Source organism: Falco biarmicus, chromosome 2 (genome assembly GCF_023638135.1).
Source record: "Falco biarmicus isolate bFalBia1 chromosome 2, bFalBia1.pri, whole genome shotgun sequence".
NCBI classification, from domain to species: Eukaryota; Metazoa; Chordata; class Aves; order Falconiformes; family Falconidae; genus Falco; species Falco biarmicus.
Window position 1 is genome coordinate 77,425,293 of NC_079289.1, and position 13,988 is coordinate 77,439,280.

Consider the following 13,988-nt stretch of genomic DNA (forward strand, 5'->3'; position numbering starts at 1 on the left):
ATACATTTCCAGAATTATTGGTCAGTCTACTGAGAATGCCCGAGATCTACACTAAACATAACATTACAAATACAGAGTCTTTCTTACAGCCCTTAAAGTCATCAAGTGAGCAGCTGTAATGAAAAAGCCCCTGTGGTGTCAGTGTGTTCGGTCTATGAATGAAAAGTAAAGGTTCTCTTGGGTAAGGCAGTAATAGGATGGCTAGACTGCATTTAGAGCTGCTGATACAGTCCTGGCATTGTGCTATATCATGTTGACTTACTTGCTCAGGTGTTTGCTGGTGTGAGCATTCCTGTCTTATGCATCATATTGTATAGCAGACAGCTTTTTTGGACCTGTTTTGTGTGTTTTTATTAGCAAACTGTGTTTAGAGCAATACTGTCTGCCTGCATTGGGAGGTTTTTGAGTGAAGTTGGGAGTGAGGATGGGTTCTGAAGTGAATCTTATCCTGTGCTTCTTAGGGGAAGGTCATCGGTTTGTGTCTAGAGGAAGCTTCCTCCCTTGAACTCAGCAGCAGGCAACAGTCTTTCAAGAGCTTGCCCTTCCTTTACAGCTTTCTAAGAATCACATCTGAAGTCTTGCATTCCTAAAGTACATCCTAGGGTGCAAATCTTTAATTGCACATAGCAAAAGCTTTATTTGGATTTGCTATCTGTGGAGACAGAATACCCTAAATTCATCAGTTTTGACCAGCCCTAGCACTAAACAAGCTTAGTAGTGGCTTAACTTAAATGTGGCACTGCTTTAGTTCCTTAGCATATGCTGTATAGAATCCATAAGCAGGGGAATAAACATTTGTAGGAGGCACCCTATTTTTATAGTCATGCAGTCAGATGTAAATGACCTTTCCCTCCATCCCTGAAGTTATATTCTTTTGTGGTTAGGTTTTAAGATACAGTGAGAGAAGCTGTAGGATGGCTCTTCTGCCAGTTGGTCCTGAGTAGTTGGTAGTTCTTGGTAAGAATTCTGTTGATAATACTTTTAACAGGTAGGTGGGGTGTAAGAACTATGCAAACATTGTTCATTAATCTTGGTGACACTGGACATTATGACTTCTTAAAAACTTATTTCTCTGTTTCTAGTCAGCCTGCTGTTTCCTGTTCAGTTCAATTAATCCCTTGATACATGGCTTTTAATATGTTTATATTAAATACTATTCCAGACAGTGGTGACCACACGTGCTGTTAGCTCAATGCCTAGCTGGTATGCCAAGTCAGTATATTACCAGCTTGTCAAAGCAACATATGATACGCTAAGACCTGATGACGGAGTTTTTTTGCCTAGTTATATGTAGGGGAGTAAGTGTTCCTCTTGCCAGGTTTTACAATAGTTTCTATGTCTTAATATGCAATCAACTATCCATGCTTATTAGCTTGGATATTTTTATAAGACAACTTAAGGACATACTTGTCAGCCGTTCTGTGTCACCAGATGCAGTTCAGACATAATCTAGTTAAAACCTTCTGTACTAAGGAACATAATTAAGCTTGGAAAATGTCATAAAACTGAGAATGTTTCAGTTCTCAGATTTTCATCTTGACACTATTCTCAAAAATAGATATTTGTTGATAAGCTGTTACGGACAATGATCAGAATAGAGAGCAAGAAGCAATAATTTGTTGTTATGACTGGTGAGACATCAAATTCGTAGTTCTGACCTTCTAGTTATCTTGGCAACAGTGGGTAATACGCAGCGCAACATATATTGATCATAGTGATGTTCTGAAGCCTGGTTTCTGAAGGCCCAGCACTTCACTCATATCTAACTCCTGTTGATGTTTTGCTGAGTACCTAAATATCTTTGAAAATCTAGATTTTAGTATATTACTGATGGAGAGTGCTAATGAACATATTTGCTATAAAGGTAGAACAGGTGGAAGCAGTTTTGTTCCAGACATAGAAGAGAGAGTTGTTCTTGATTTCTTCCTCCCCCATGGAAATCTTTTTTGGTGCCTGTGATTTCCTAACAAATTGGTTATTAAAGGTCTCTTAAAAAAATGAGGATACAAGCATAGTATTAAGTTCTGCTTGTACTGGTTAGTTCTGGTTCTTCTAACTGCTTTCCTTTTTGCGTACTCCAGACTTGAATTTCATTTTCTTATTGAATCCACTTTATGTGTGAACAGAGAATCCAACCTAAAGTTTGGTACACCACACAACACTCTTACCTTGCCTCACAGTGTCTTCACTAACATCACAGAGAATTTTCATATTTGTGCATCTTGCCTATTTGAGGTCAGTATCTTGGAGTGAACTTGCCACTTGTTTGCAGTACCTCTGAAATACACTGTAGAAGGACTGATAGATGTGCTCTGCCAGGAAATGAAGTAGAAGGATCATGTTTGCAAAGGTGGGTGAAGTTGATTTCATTCTTACCTGCTTTGTGGACACAAGCAATGTTTCACCTGGTTATATAGGCAGTAAGGCATTTGAATAGAGAATCAGCAATGTAATACTGTGATTATAGTTCATAATTCCTCAGGGCTGTCTCACCATTCCAGAGGAAAAAATAACCGTTTCTGGCAATACATGAAGATCCCTGTACAGTCAGCAGTGATTACAGAAGTCCAAGAATGAAATACAACAAAATTTTGATGGATTCTTTTTTAAATGATAGTTTATCTGTAATAGTATTTTCATCCATCTTCATGCTCTTGCAAGGTCACTGAATATGCCTAAATGGCTTGAACTGAGACTGCAAGTTTTTATATGTTAATAAAAGTATACATGATTTCACCTGCCATATTAATGTGAGTTCTGACGTGCTAGTAATGTCTCTCAGAAGTAGATGAGATCCTTCGCTGTGAGTTGGATTGAATATAAAACTGGTAAGTGATATCTTCATGTAGGTATGAAATATTGGCTTACATGTATTAGATCAGCTTATTAAAAAATACAAAAAATGCAAGAAAACCAAATAAGGTTACCAAGTTTTGTACCTTCTAGTAATACAGAGGCTTTGTGCTAGCTTGGAATGAAAGGGTGAATTTGCCCTTTGAAATACTTCACTTACTAAAGTTTATCAAAACATCTGTGAAAAGCAATGGATGTCCATCATACTTAATTTACAACTTCACTTTAAGCAGTGTTCTGTATTTTTATGTTAAAATGATGCTTTGTTACACATTTTTAACTTTCTGCTGTAGCATTAGGTAATCCTTTTATAGTATTGAGTAATTCTTAGACACTTACCTGAGTAAAATGATGTATGCATAGCAAAAAACTGAAGTGCCTTTCTGTAGTACTTAGTCTCAGAAGTTGGTGTACAAAAGCTAGTGTTTCTTTTAAGCTAAATGTTCACTTCTCTGGAGTTTTCTCCAAAATTTAGTTTTTCAAAATTGGCATGTTGAGATATTGAAGGAAAACTTTGATTCTAGCATTAAGATCGTTGTGGTAAATAAATAACTGAAAAAATGTAGGGTAGTGTTGTCTTGTGTACTTCAGTTTATACTGGTTTGTGAAGATCTTTGTATGTGTGTATTTTGCACTTGGTGATCCTTGATATCAACTAATTGTTCCTGCCCTTTGAATCTCACTGTGCAGTTGTCTGCTTAGAGCACCAGTTTCTTTTAAACCAAGCACCTTGCAAAGAAACAGATTCACCAGGCCAAAATCTTCAAGCAAGCAGTACAGTTTTTAGATGATAGCTTTTGACGTGTCTTCCTTCCTCTTTCTTAGCACCCCAGTATTTTGTAAAAAAATGCGTTCATTATTGAACCTTTTCCATTTTGCCATTTTCACTATTTGGAAGGAGATTTTCGTAAAATAGGTAGAAGGCACTATTTGTAAAGTATGCCAAAAGAGAACTGCAAGAACAGATGTAGTTGAAAGAGATTGAAGAATAAAATTTTACAGACAAAAAGGTCCGCTTCTCTTAGTAAATGGAATGTTCCCAGCCACTGAAGCCGATCACATGGAACAGCACACATCTGTGCTAGTTAACTGTCCTAGCCTGTAAAACTGGGTGGCTGCCTGAAAGCTGCCTATTGGGAAGGATTCCTGGAACATGCTGACTGCCACACATTCCCAGGAGTTACTGGGGAAGAGTGCTAGTTGGAACGGATGCTATGAATGCTCTAACATTTTACGAACACAGTGGATCATAGTTCTGTGTTTAGGAACTGTCCTTGGCCCAGCTGAATCTGTTAGTATAGATGTACGCAGCTGTTAGTTTCATGGTTACTGAACTATTAAGTCCGCTGTTGTCTCTTAGTCCTTAAAGGAAGACTGATAGAATCCTTTTTCCTTTCCCTTTGGGCTTACTGTTGTCTCGGAAGAAGATTGCTTTTTTTCTTCCCAGTCAAAACAAAGAAAACCACTGTTGTTTTACCTTTTTCATGTATACATAGTATTTATATATATTTATATATATATCTAAACCTGGTTTTTTTTCCTGACCTGGAGCTGCAGGAATATTCCTTTGCTGCTGTCTCACTTACAAAGCCCAAGAGAATTTTGTGTTGCTTCCTATAGGATTTCTTCAAAAGTTCTCTTTTCTTCCATCTTCTGACAAATTGTGTCTGTAAGTTGTTCTTGTCCTCTGGCTTAGGCTGAGTTTGTGAACTTTATGGGTCTTCATGACTTCTCTTCTGAATAAAAGAGATTTCCCTCAGAAAAAGAGGCTGTTTCACACCCAAATCAATTGGTCAATTTTCAAGTGAGGATTCTGCAACTTCAGTTTAGAATGCTCTGTTCAGCTTTGTATTCCTACAAAGATACTGGTAGCAAAAGGCCTCAGGCAACAACTGTTTGAGCCTTGAGAAAGGCAAAAAGTAGTTTGTTGTGTTTTTTGTTTAGTGTTTTCTTCTATGTCTGGAGGCATGTAGAGCTCCAGGGGAAGACAAGAAGCGAAACTTCATTTTTTTTTCTTGGGAGAAATCCAGATTCTATAGGCTGCCATCCAAATGCAAAAATTCTGACACTCTCTGTTCAGAAAAAGTGCCACCAAAACGTAGCTAGCTGAATACTCCACTTTTTCAATAGAAGGCAGTTTCCTTAAATAGAATTTGGGAGCTAACTTTGTCTAGAGCAATGATTTGGGTTAAAAACACTGCCAGATCTATAGTGACGTCTTTTTACTTGAAGTCTTTTTCTCTGGCTACAGGTATTCAACTCAGATTCATGTAAATGCTCAGTGTATATTAAGACAGCTGAGGAATAACTTGTGTCCTGTAACTCCAATCTATAGCATGTATAATATGAGTGAAAAATCTACTTCACCATTTTTTGGGGGTAATGAGGGGAAGGGGCTGGTAGAGAAGAGAATGGATTTCTGGCTTTGCACAAATACACTTGCTCATTATTTACAGCTTTGTTATAGTTTAAGAATATTTTAATACAGTATTTTATTTTTTTACTTTGTATCACACTTTTTTTCCCAAAGATCTGAGTTTATTAGCAGTATCTTTTTGCCATCAAAAATCTACATTATCCTCAGTAACAGATTAGCAGTAGCTTCATCTTTCCAAGAAGCTACAGTAAACCATTAGGAAGATGGTTAATCTCCCTCTCAGATAAGCCTTTTGATCAATTTACAGAAAAGTGAATTGGTACCTTATAACCAAGTCTATGTAGCAGGCTACTTAAAGTGGTTTGGTCTCCTTTCAAGATTAGCTTCCCGATTCTTTATCTAATAAATCGGCTGAATTTCTTAAAAGACCAGGTAATTAGACAGGTATTGCACCTTTTGAATTAATGGAACCTCTGACAGAGGTCTGTCTTTTCCTTTCTGTCTTTCCTTATTCAAAGATAAGAACTATCTACAAGAGTTGATTAGTTTTTGAAAATAAGAAATGCTTTAGTTATTAGAAGTGTTTGTGTAAGGTGCCTCATGGAGAAGCATCAATAGGCTCGTTTTTGAAAAGAAAGGGAGTCTCTTTTCTCCAGCTTATTCTGGGGTTCTTCATACAGTTACAGGGGAGAGGACAAGCACGTTAACTTCTAAGTATGAATCTATATGCCTAACATGCTTCTGGTCTTCAGTAATTAAATCTTGTCTGTCTAGTTCCTCATCTGAGTAGACAGAATGACTGTAGTATGTAATCTATTTGATTACAGAAGGAGGTTGTATGCATGAGTCCACTGACTGTTTATCTCTACAAGTTGTATTTCCTTGATTCTTAACCTTATTCTTTGAGTCTCTGTGGTCATTCCTTCAGAATTTAGAAAAAATTAGTAGGCGTGCACACACACACACACACACACACACACACACACTAACACATTTGGATGAATTGTTGCCAATGGATGAGCTGAACTCAGATAATAGCCATATTGAATACACATAAACTCAAGAAGGATGGAAAGTTTTCTGGCGTTTCTCATAAAGCTTTTCCTTATTTGTTTGAACAGAGTAGAGCAGAGTATGAAGCAGCACCATTACTTTTATAAGAGTTGTCAAAAACTAGCTGAATTTTGCTAGGGAAGCTCAAGCTAGGACACAAAATGAGAGAAGGTGGGAAGGCATCTGTCTTTACCCAGTTTTGGAATTGAGTTTAGTTTTTAAAGTAGCTCTGCAAACTTTATAGATTATATACATAGATAGCTATTAAAAGTATTTGGTAGTAGTAAATAGATTAACTCTTGGCAGCATATTCAGTTACACCAAAGGCAAGTAGAAACAGATTGGGACATAAATAAGAATACAAATTTATGCATATGAGAGCTCTTCAAAAGCTTTGTTTGCACAGCTATGTGTCTGTGATAACCAAATGATAAAGCTCCATGTTATCTCAGTAGGAATTTTGGTCAGTGTTGAGAACTTATAAAAATTCTGTGCGGTATGCAGATACATGTTTGCATGGTTTCTTTAGAAATGATGATAGCTGTATTGCACTTGATAAAGACAGGAGGATGTCCAGTGAGAGATAAAAGTGCAAAGGGAACAGTGGAAGTGTAACCATTTTTTTTTTTATTTGGGGAATTGTAGTTGGTCTTTGATTTTTTGGGTTTGTTTTGTGGGTTTTTTTGGTTTTTTGGGGTTTTTTTTTTGTTTTTTTTTTTAGTTTTGTTTTTTGATATTTCTTCATAGTGGTATTTAATACAAAGTTTACATTCTTACTTGGCACACATTAGCCTAGACATACTCAATTTATTTCTTCAACATGTCAAGGTTAGATTGTTGAGCGTTTTTCCTCTGTCATCGCTAAGCTGGTGCACTGAAATTTTTTGATCCTGAATTTCTGTAAATAAAAGAATTGTAGCTTCCCACAGCAGAGTTCTTTCCAAATAGGATATTAGAAACTTTGAAGAGAAAATGTGAAGAGAAATGCTTCAACATAGACTAAACAAGGCTGTAGGAACCTATCCAGTTACATTCTTGAGTGGAAGGGTTCTCCCCATGACAGAAAGATACACTGCCTGTTTTTGGATCATGATCACAATCTAGCTCAGTCTCCTATTTATTGGAGCTTTAAACCCTAGGCAAGATGGGAGTACCAGCAAGTTTTCAAGACTCTCTCCACAGATAATTTTTTTCAGTCTCGGAATCTAGTAGACAGGTGGGTGTCTTGAATCCTGTGCCTTTTGAGAAGGGATAGTTGGCTCCTGCTAATTAGTCTGTGGTGTGCCCAGGTGCAGACCTCTGATTTTCTTTGTGGTCAGAAGACTGTTTCCTGTGAGGTGTCTCCCAGGTTCTTCAGGACTACTGAGAATTCAGATGTCCACTGTAATGTCATACCCATGAATACAGTAGAGACAGACCATTTAGAAAAGTTATAAGACAAACAGAGCATGTGCAACCAAACCAGTCTCTGCAGTTAAACTCTGGGCCAACCTTATGACAGTTCCCATGTCTGTAGAAAACAGTGCTGTGGCCAAATACAAATGTGCTCAGTGGTTCACTACTGAGGACTTTGCTTCCCTTGAAAATCTATAGAGGCTGAAATGGAGCTGACTTGGGACTTCATTGCTACTACAAACTTGCTTCACACACACAAGAAGATGGTTTGGCATGCTTTTTCTATTTGATACTGCAAACATTTCAAAGAAAACCCTCCACAGCCTTTGGAAATACTTACGTAGGACGACAGATCAGGTTGTGTTATCCTCTATCTTCTCTACAGTTGTGGAACCCACAACGAAATAATTATTGGCACATGAAGAAGACCATCTCTGACGTGAATCCTTTTAATACTGTTCATTCATCTTTAGTCTCTGTGTAGCTCTACCTTTCCACATGATTTCCATTTTATAGCGTAAAGTTTCATTGTTGCTGACATTTTGAAACACTGGATCATTGGCTATAGGGGTTCAGTGCCTTGGCATTCTCAAGAGTCTACCATGCTTCCTTCTTGCAAATAATGGCAAAGTCAATTTTTCCATTTCTGTCCAGTCCTTTTTGTTTCTAGAGATTGTGGGAAGTCTGCCTTTACCCTTTTGTGGGGTAGATAAAGAGAAAAAGAGAGGAAGTCTTCTACAGTTCCTTCTGTTTGTATGCGATAGAGCTTTCTGAAGTTGCTAAGAATTGTACATTTCTGCAAATTCCTGTAGAAGTCTTGGAGAGCCTGTCTGAGACTGACATTTTTTAAACAGTTTTGTGCTAGCTTGTACAGCAGTGCCAGCGAACAACACCGTATTGCTTTCAACCCAGATGCTTTGGCAAATAGCAGCTTCATGTGTTGCCACTGCTTGGCATAATGACTGATGCTACAAAGCAGTAGCAGGTGGTTTGGATTTTTTCTTCTCATTCTGCACCAAGTCCCTATTTTTTGTAGTGGCTTTGGAGCACAATAAACAATACTGCTCTTTTTTTCTGGTAAGGATTTTAAACTCTTAGATGCACTTGGTTAAAACTTGGGCTCAATGGCAGTCTATTAGGTGAAGATGCTAAGTTACACAACTCTCTTTTTCTTTTACAGGTGTGTTACATGTGACAGATACTATGCTTGTTTTATACTTTGACCCCCAAATTTGTAACTGTAGTAAAAGAAAGCCCTATTACTTCGAAGAGTGTTTTATAACTGCTCTAGTTTATGCCCTGCTGTAGGTAGCATTCCTTCTGTACCTCTTTTAAAGCACCTTTTCCCACAACAGCTTAACATAGCCCTCAGTCTAATATGTCTGCCTTTTCAGTTATAGGGAGGAGGGCACTTCAAACTTCCTCTCTCTCATCTAAGCATCTACTTGCTAGAGAAGACTCATGCTGTTACAATATGCATCTTCAAGTGTATATTTGCCAGAGTCCTTACTGTAGTAGCTGCCTGCCATACGTGAAACAGCGTGTTTCATAAGCATTGGCTATATCTGCCCATTCATTCTATAGAGCTGAAGAGATAATGTGCCTTGTAACAATAATGTTTGGATTAGAAAGTTTCCTCTTCTGTATGTTATTTCCCCCTCCCCTTAAAAAAAAAATAGTAGTGAGAGATTTTGTTGTTTCTAAATCAAGCAAAATTATGTTTTGTCCTGTTACTTCACTGAGAACAGACTTTTAAGTTTAATGTAGTGCTGAAGCTTTGAAATGCATTGGTATCTAACCTTTTAAGATAAAGAGAACATGTGTTAATTGTTTCACTTCTATTGACTTGCAATGCCTACACCCTTGGTAACATGACATATTCGGAGGTCATGGTTCTTTTGCATTACAGTACAGTCGTGTCTGGTGCCTGTAAGTGTACTGTTTAGTATGTGCTTATGAACTGGAAGTATACTTCGACCAGAGCACTGGCAGGGTTCCGTTTGAAGAATTAAAAGTCTTCAGGGGTTAGAAATTTGTTAGCATTTATGGTATGAACTGAACTTGTGATGATGTTTTCACAAAACACAGTTAGCTGAGCCTTGAAGAATTGCTTGTCTGTTTGGTGTTGGGATCCCGTTAATATTTTTACATAATCCTCTTCCCTTAAAAATGTTCAAGTCTCTTTCCTTAGGTGAAATGTTCTTCTCCCTCTGTACCTTTGTGGAGGCAAGAAAACCCAAACCAAACTCAAAAAAGTATCTTAACCATCTGGTCAGATTGTCATTGGCATAGTTTGTATATCCATCAGGGAGTTGTGGAATGATTTCTTCCCTTCCTGCCCCATTTCTACACCCCCTTTGAAGTACCCTGTCTTTTCCGGCAGCCAGAGCGTACCTTGCTATCACTGCATTGCTCCCTATATTGATGATACTGATGCATGTGACAGGCAGCTCTCTCAGTAGCTTGCTCTGCAAATTGGCATGTAAAACCAGAGAGGAAAACAGAGGCTTAAATGTTAGTTTAAGCATGGCAGTTGGAACACTTTGTCTTTGGTTTATGCATCTTCCATCATGTCCCTGGAGGAAAGAGGTAGCACTTTTTGGAAAGGAGGAGCCCAGTCATGGCAAACATGAACTCCAGTCTCAGTTTACAGAGTTTTTGTAATCTGACAATAAGATTTATAGATGCCTGTAGCTGAAGATGTAGACAAAACGGAAAGGTTTTAAATTTGCATAACTCTGGTACTTGCATGGTGTTGCTCATAATTATTATTGGTGTGCGGAAAAAAACAATTTTAACTGTTTTTTAAATACCTGCTGGTTAGTTTATACTAGAAACAGTAAAGCCTTTGAAGGAAAGGTATGAGTTACACTTCAAAAATAATTTTCTTGGCTCATAGTATTATCCTAAAGGAGTAGCGATACATGTTTGGTTTGTTTTGTGGGTGTTTTTTGTTGTTTTGGGTTTTTTTTGTTAAATTTTTCTGGTTTTAAATATGTGCTTTGGGGTCGTATTGTTGCTTGGATTAATGAAACCTGGCATTGCTGTCTTTTGGTGGTTGCTAGTTGCAAGTATGCATTTAACCATACTTAAGTTTTTTCTCATGGAAATCTAGTACTTCAAAATGAGACAAATCAAAAGAAGTAACTACTTAAACTTAAAAGTGTGTATACTAAATACAGAGAAATTATTACAAAGGCAGGAAATGGGTCTTTCAAATAAGCACTTTGCAATTGTGAGGTTTCACTGTAGTTGTGAATATTTCTGATTTTAGTTGGAGTTCTCTGTGATTAGCAGTAGCAAGATACGGAAATGCTGTAACTTTACTGGGGGATGATTTGTTGTTTAATGACTTAAGAAGTCTGAATGCAGCCTGTCAGGAAGTAAGGACTGGCTTGAGACGTCTACTGTAAAATGCTGGTGTCAGGATATCAGTTATCAAATCATCGAGAACACAGCAGAAAAACTATTTAGTTACAGTTTACAGCTTGTGAATATTTTATGGAAGAAAATAGTTCTGGTGCTTCCAGCCTACTTTGGAGTGAGGAAAAAACCTTTTCTGAATGTTATTTTTATGAACTGTAATACAGATTAATAAGGACAGCATGCCTAGGAGTTTCTAAGTATTCTGTGTTTTAGAAACTATATCGGAATTTTCGTTATTAATACAGAGTATAAAAACAGTGTGCTGTCTTGAAATGCAACATAAATGCTCTGTTAGTTGCCAAAACTAAGTATGTACAATGAACTTCTGTTTGAGTGAAATTAACTGTTTTAAGATCATTTATAACATTGGCCATCTAAGGCATTCCCTGGAATCATTACACCAGCAGGTTCCCCGTAATCAAGGTGTAATTTAGAATGGTAGATTTTTTTTGTTGTTCACTTTGTCACTTAGATACACATAGAGGAGGCTTTTTAAGTCTACAAAAGGCTTCTGTTTGACATGAATTTGACATGGTATGTTAATTTTTTGTCAACATAGCAATCCCAAATGAAGTGTTGTATAGCCAGTTTGAAATCCGTAAACCAAAAAGACTTGCAGTATCAGTAGGGTTATGTGTTATCCAAAATCCTGCAAGTGGAAGGAGGGGCATGGCATAAATTCTGAAAACACATGCTTGCCTGTTGTACTGAGTAATTTCATTTTTACAGTTGGTTTTATTTTAAAATTTTAAGCACTGTATTAGATGAAATCTACCTTTATGGTAACCATCAGAAATCAAGTTGAATTGATTAAATAGTTTGAAAATACATGTGATTATTTAACTGTGGTGTAGAGTTAGAAAGATTTTGCATCAATTCGTAGTACTGTATTTATTCAAACTACAAAAGTACTTTCAGATCCTCCCCCTCTCTCCTGAAAGCTGTTTTCTTTGGTCAGGTATTGAATAATTTATATCATGTGAGACTATTGCACATGATGTATTCATCCCTTGTTTAGCTCTTACATTAATGGTTTGGCATGCTAGCTGTACATTGATATGGTAGATGCTTTCCATTTTTTCTGTACCAACTGTTTAAATATATCTTGTGCCTCAGTAACTACAAATGGGAAATGACTTGAATTATTCTATTTCCCTTGATGGTTTTTATGCGTAGGAAAAGATTCTTTTTTTAATATATATGTATTTGTACAATAGATGAAAGGAGAGCTTTAAAAATGATTCAGATATTTATACTGACTTTATATTATGTGCAGCTGGAAATGCATGTGGAATCTGAAAAGTGAAGTTTAGATGTTAGGCTAGCTGTTAGCCACAGGTATTGATTAGGTACAAAATACTTGGGTGTTTTTTACCTCTTGTCCTGATCCTGTGGTTTGATGTGTAGCAGGTAATTTATATTCAGTCTTTAATTAGTTTTGCACTGTAAACTGAAAGTCGTAAGTATTGTTCTTTATATTCTCTTTGGAGGCGGGGGAAAGAGAAAGCACTGCACCAATACGAGAAACTCTTACTTAACTGCTGATAAAAGTATTACTTTGAGAGGACAGTTGAGCAGACTGGGAGAAGGATTAGTGCTGCGAAGTACTGGCCCAGGCTGGATTGCTTGGAAAATCTTGTAAGCCTATGGTCAGATAACACTGCTGCTGCTCACTGCTGTTGCTTCTGCACTGTTACAGGGTTTGCTAGATGAGCATAAATCAAAAAGCAGTAATTAAAAAAGCTAACATGAGGTAAAGAATAGATGGAATTAATTTTTTTTTTGGTATGTATTGGAGTGGTTAGTGCACATACTAAGGTAATTGCATATATTTTAAGGACACACAAGGAAATATTTTGGTAGTTTTACTACTGATAAAATTTCCAAAATTAAGCTGTTAAATTTTCTAAATGATTGAGCCAGTAAAGCTTCAATTTCTGTTTGCATCAGGCTGTGGAGCTGACATTTTGAGCACTTTTAAAAAGCAGATTCTGTGATTTAGATCTGAAAAGTTTTGAGTGTTGTAGGGATTGAAAAAGAAATACAGATGCTCTCTCCTCTTTGGCAATGGCCCAGGTTAGTGGCTGACAGAAAGTCACAGCCCTCCTTTAGCCGATCAGCGGGCAGAGAGTAGTGTCATGATCCTTTGAGGGTTTGAGACACAGAGGCAGCTGCTCCCACCGTTGCTTTGTATCCTGTACCTGGTGTGTACCTGGGCAGGAGATGCCGGTTGCCAGTGTCAGGCACCTTCAGCAGGCACTGGAGAACGAGGCACACACAAACCCCGATCTCCCAGGTGAGCGAATTGCAGTAGCGCTTCCACATCGCTGCTGGGCTGTGGCAAGCGAAGTAAAACATGCACGGGATCACTCGTGTCCGCCACGGTGTAGAGGGGAGCTGTGCAGCTGCATTCTGCTTTTAAAGAGAGAGGCAACTGCTTCCAGAGTAAGTCTGTCAGTCTTCGCATTTAGAGACTCCGTTTGAAGGGGGCTGAGCGATGGCGGTTTTCACAGTGCACATCCGTGCGTGTGGGAAGGGAACCTCCAAGGAGCGCTGGAAGTGGTGATGGTCAGTACCTGCTGTACTCCCCACGTCTATTCACACTGCCACAGGCAGAGATGCCTAACGATGAATACTCTTTCAGATAATCTGATATTTTTTTTTAAATTGTTGGGGAAGAAATGCTTCTTTTCTCATGCGATACTGAATTTCTTACGTTCAGTCTTTACTGGTGGTGGATGGAGTCTGGTTAAATGAAATTAATTTACTTAAAATCTGATGGTCTAAACAAGAAAGGATGTTGTTTCTTAAAAACAGGCAAACAAAACCGAAATTGCGTACTGGTGAAAAAGGGAATGATGTGTTCCGAGTAGCATGCACTATC

The 13,988-nt window shown here is 37.8% G+C and overlaps 1 protein-coding gene across 1 annotated transcript in view; it reads left to right on the forward strand.

The window, feature by feature from the left end:
• DYRK1A (dual specificity tyrosine phosphorylation regulated kinase 1A) overlaps nucleotides 1-13,988 on the forward strand; it is an 87,804-nt gene that overhangs the window by 36,413 nt on the left and 37,403 nt on the right. The window lies entirely within an intron of this gene.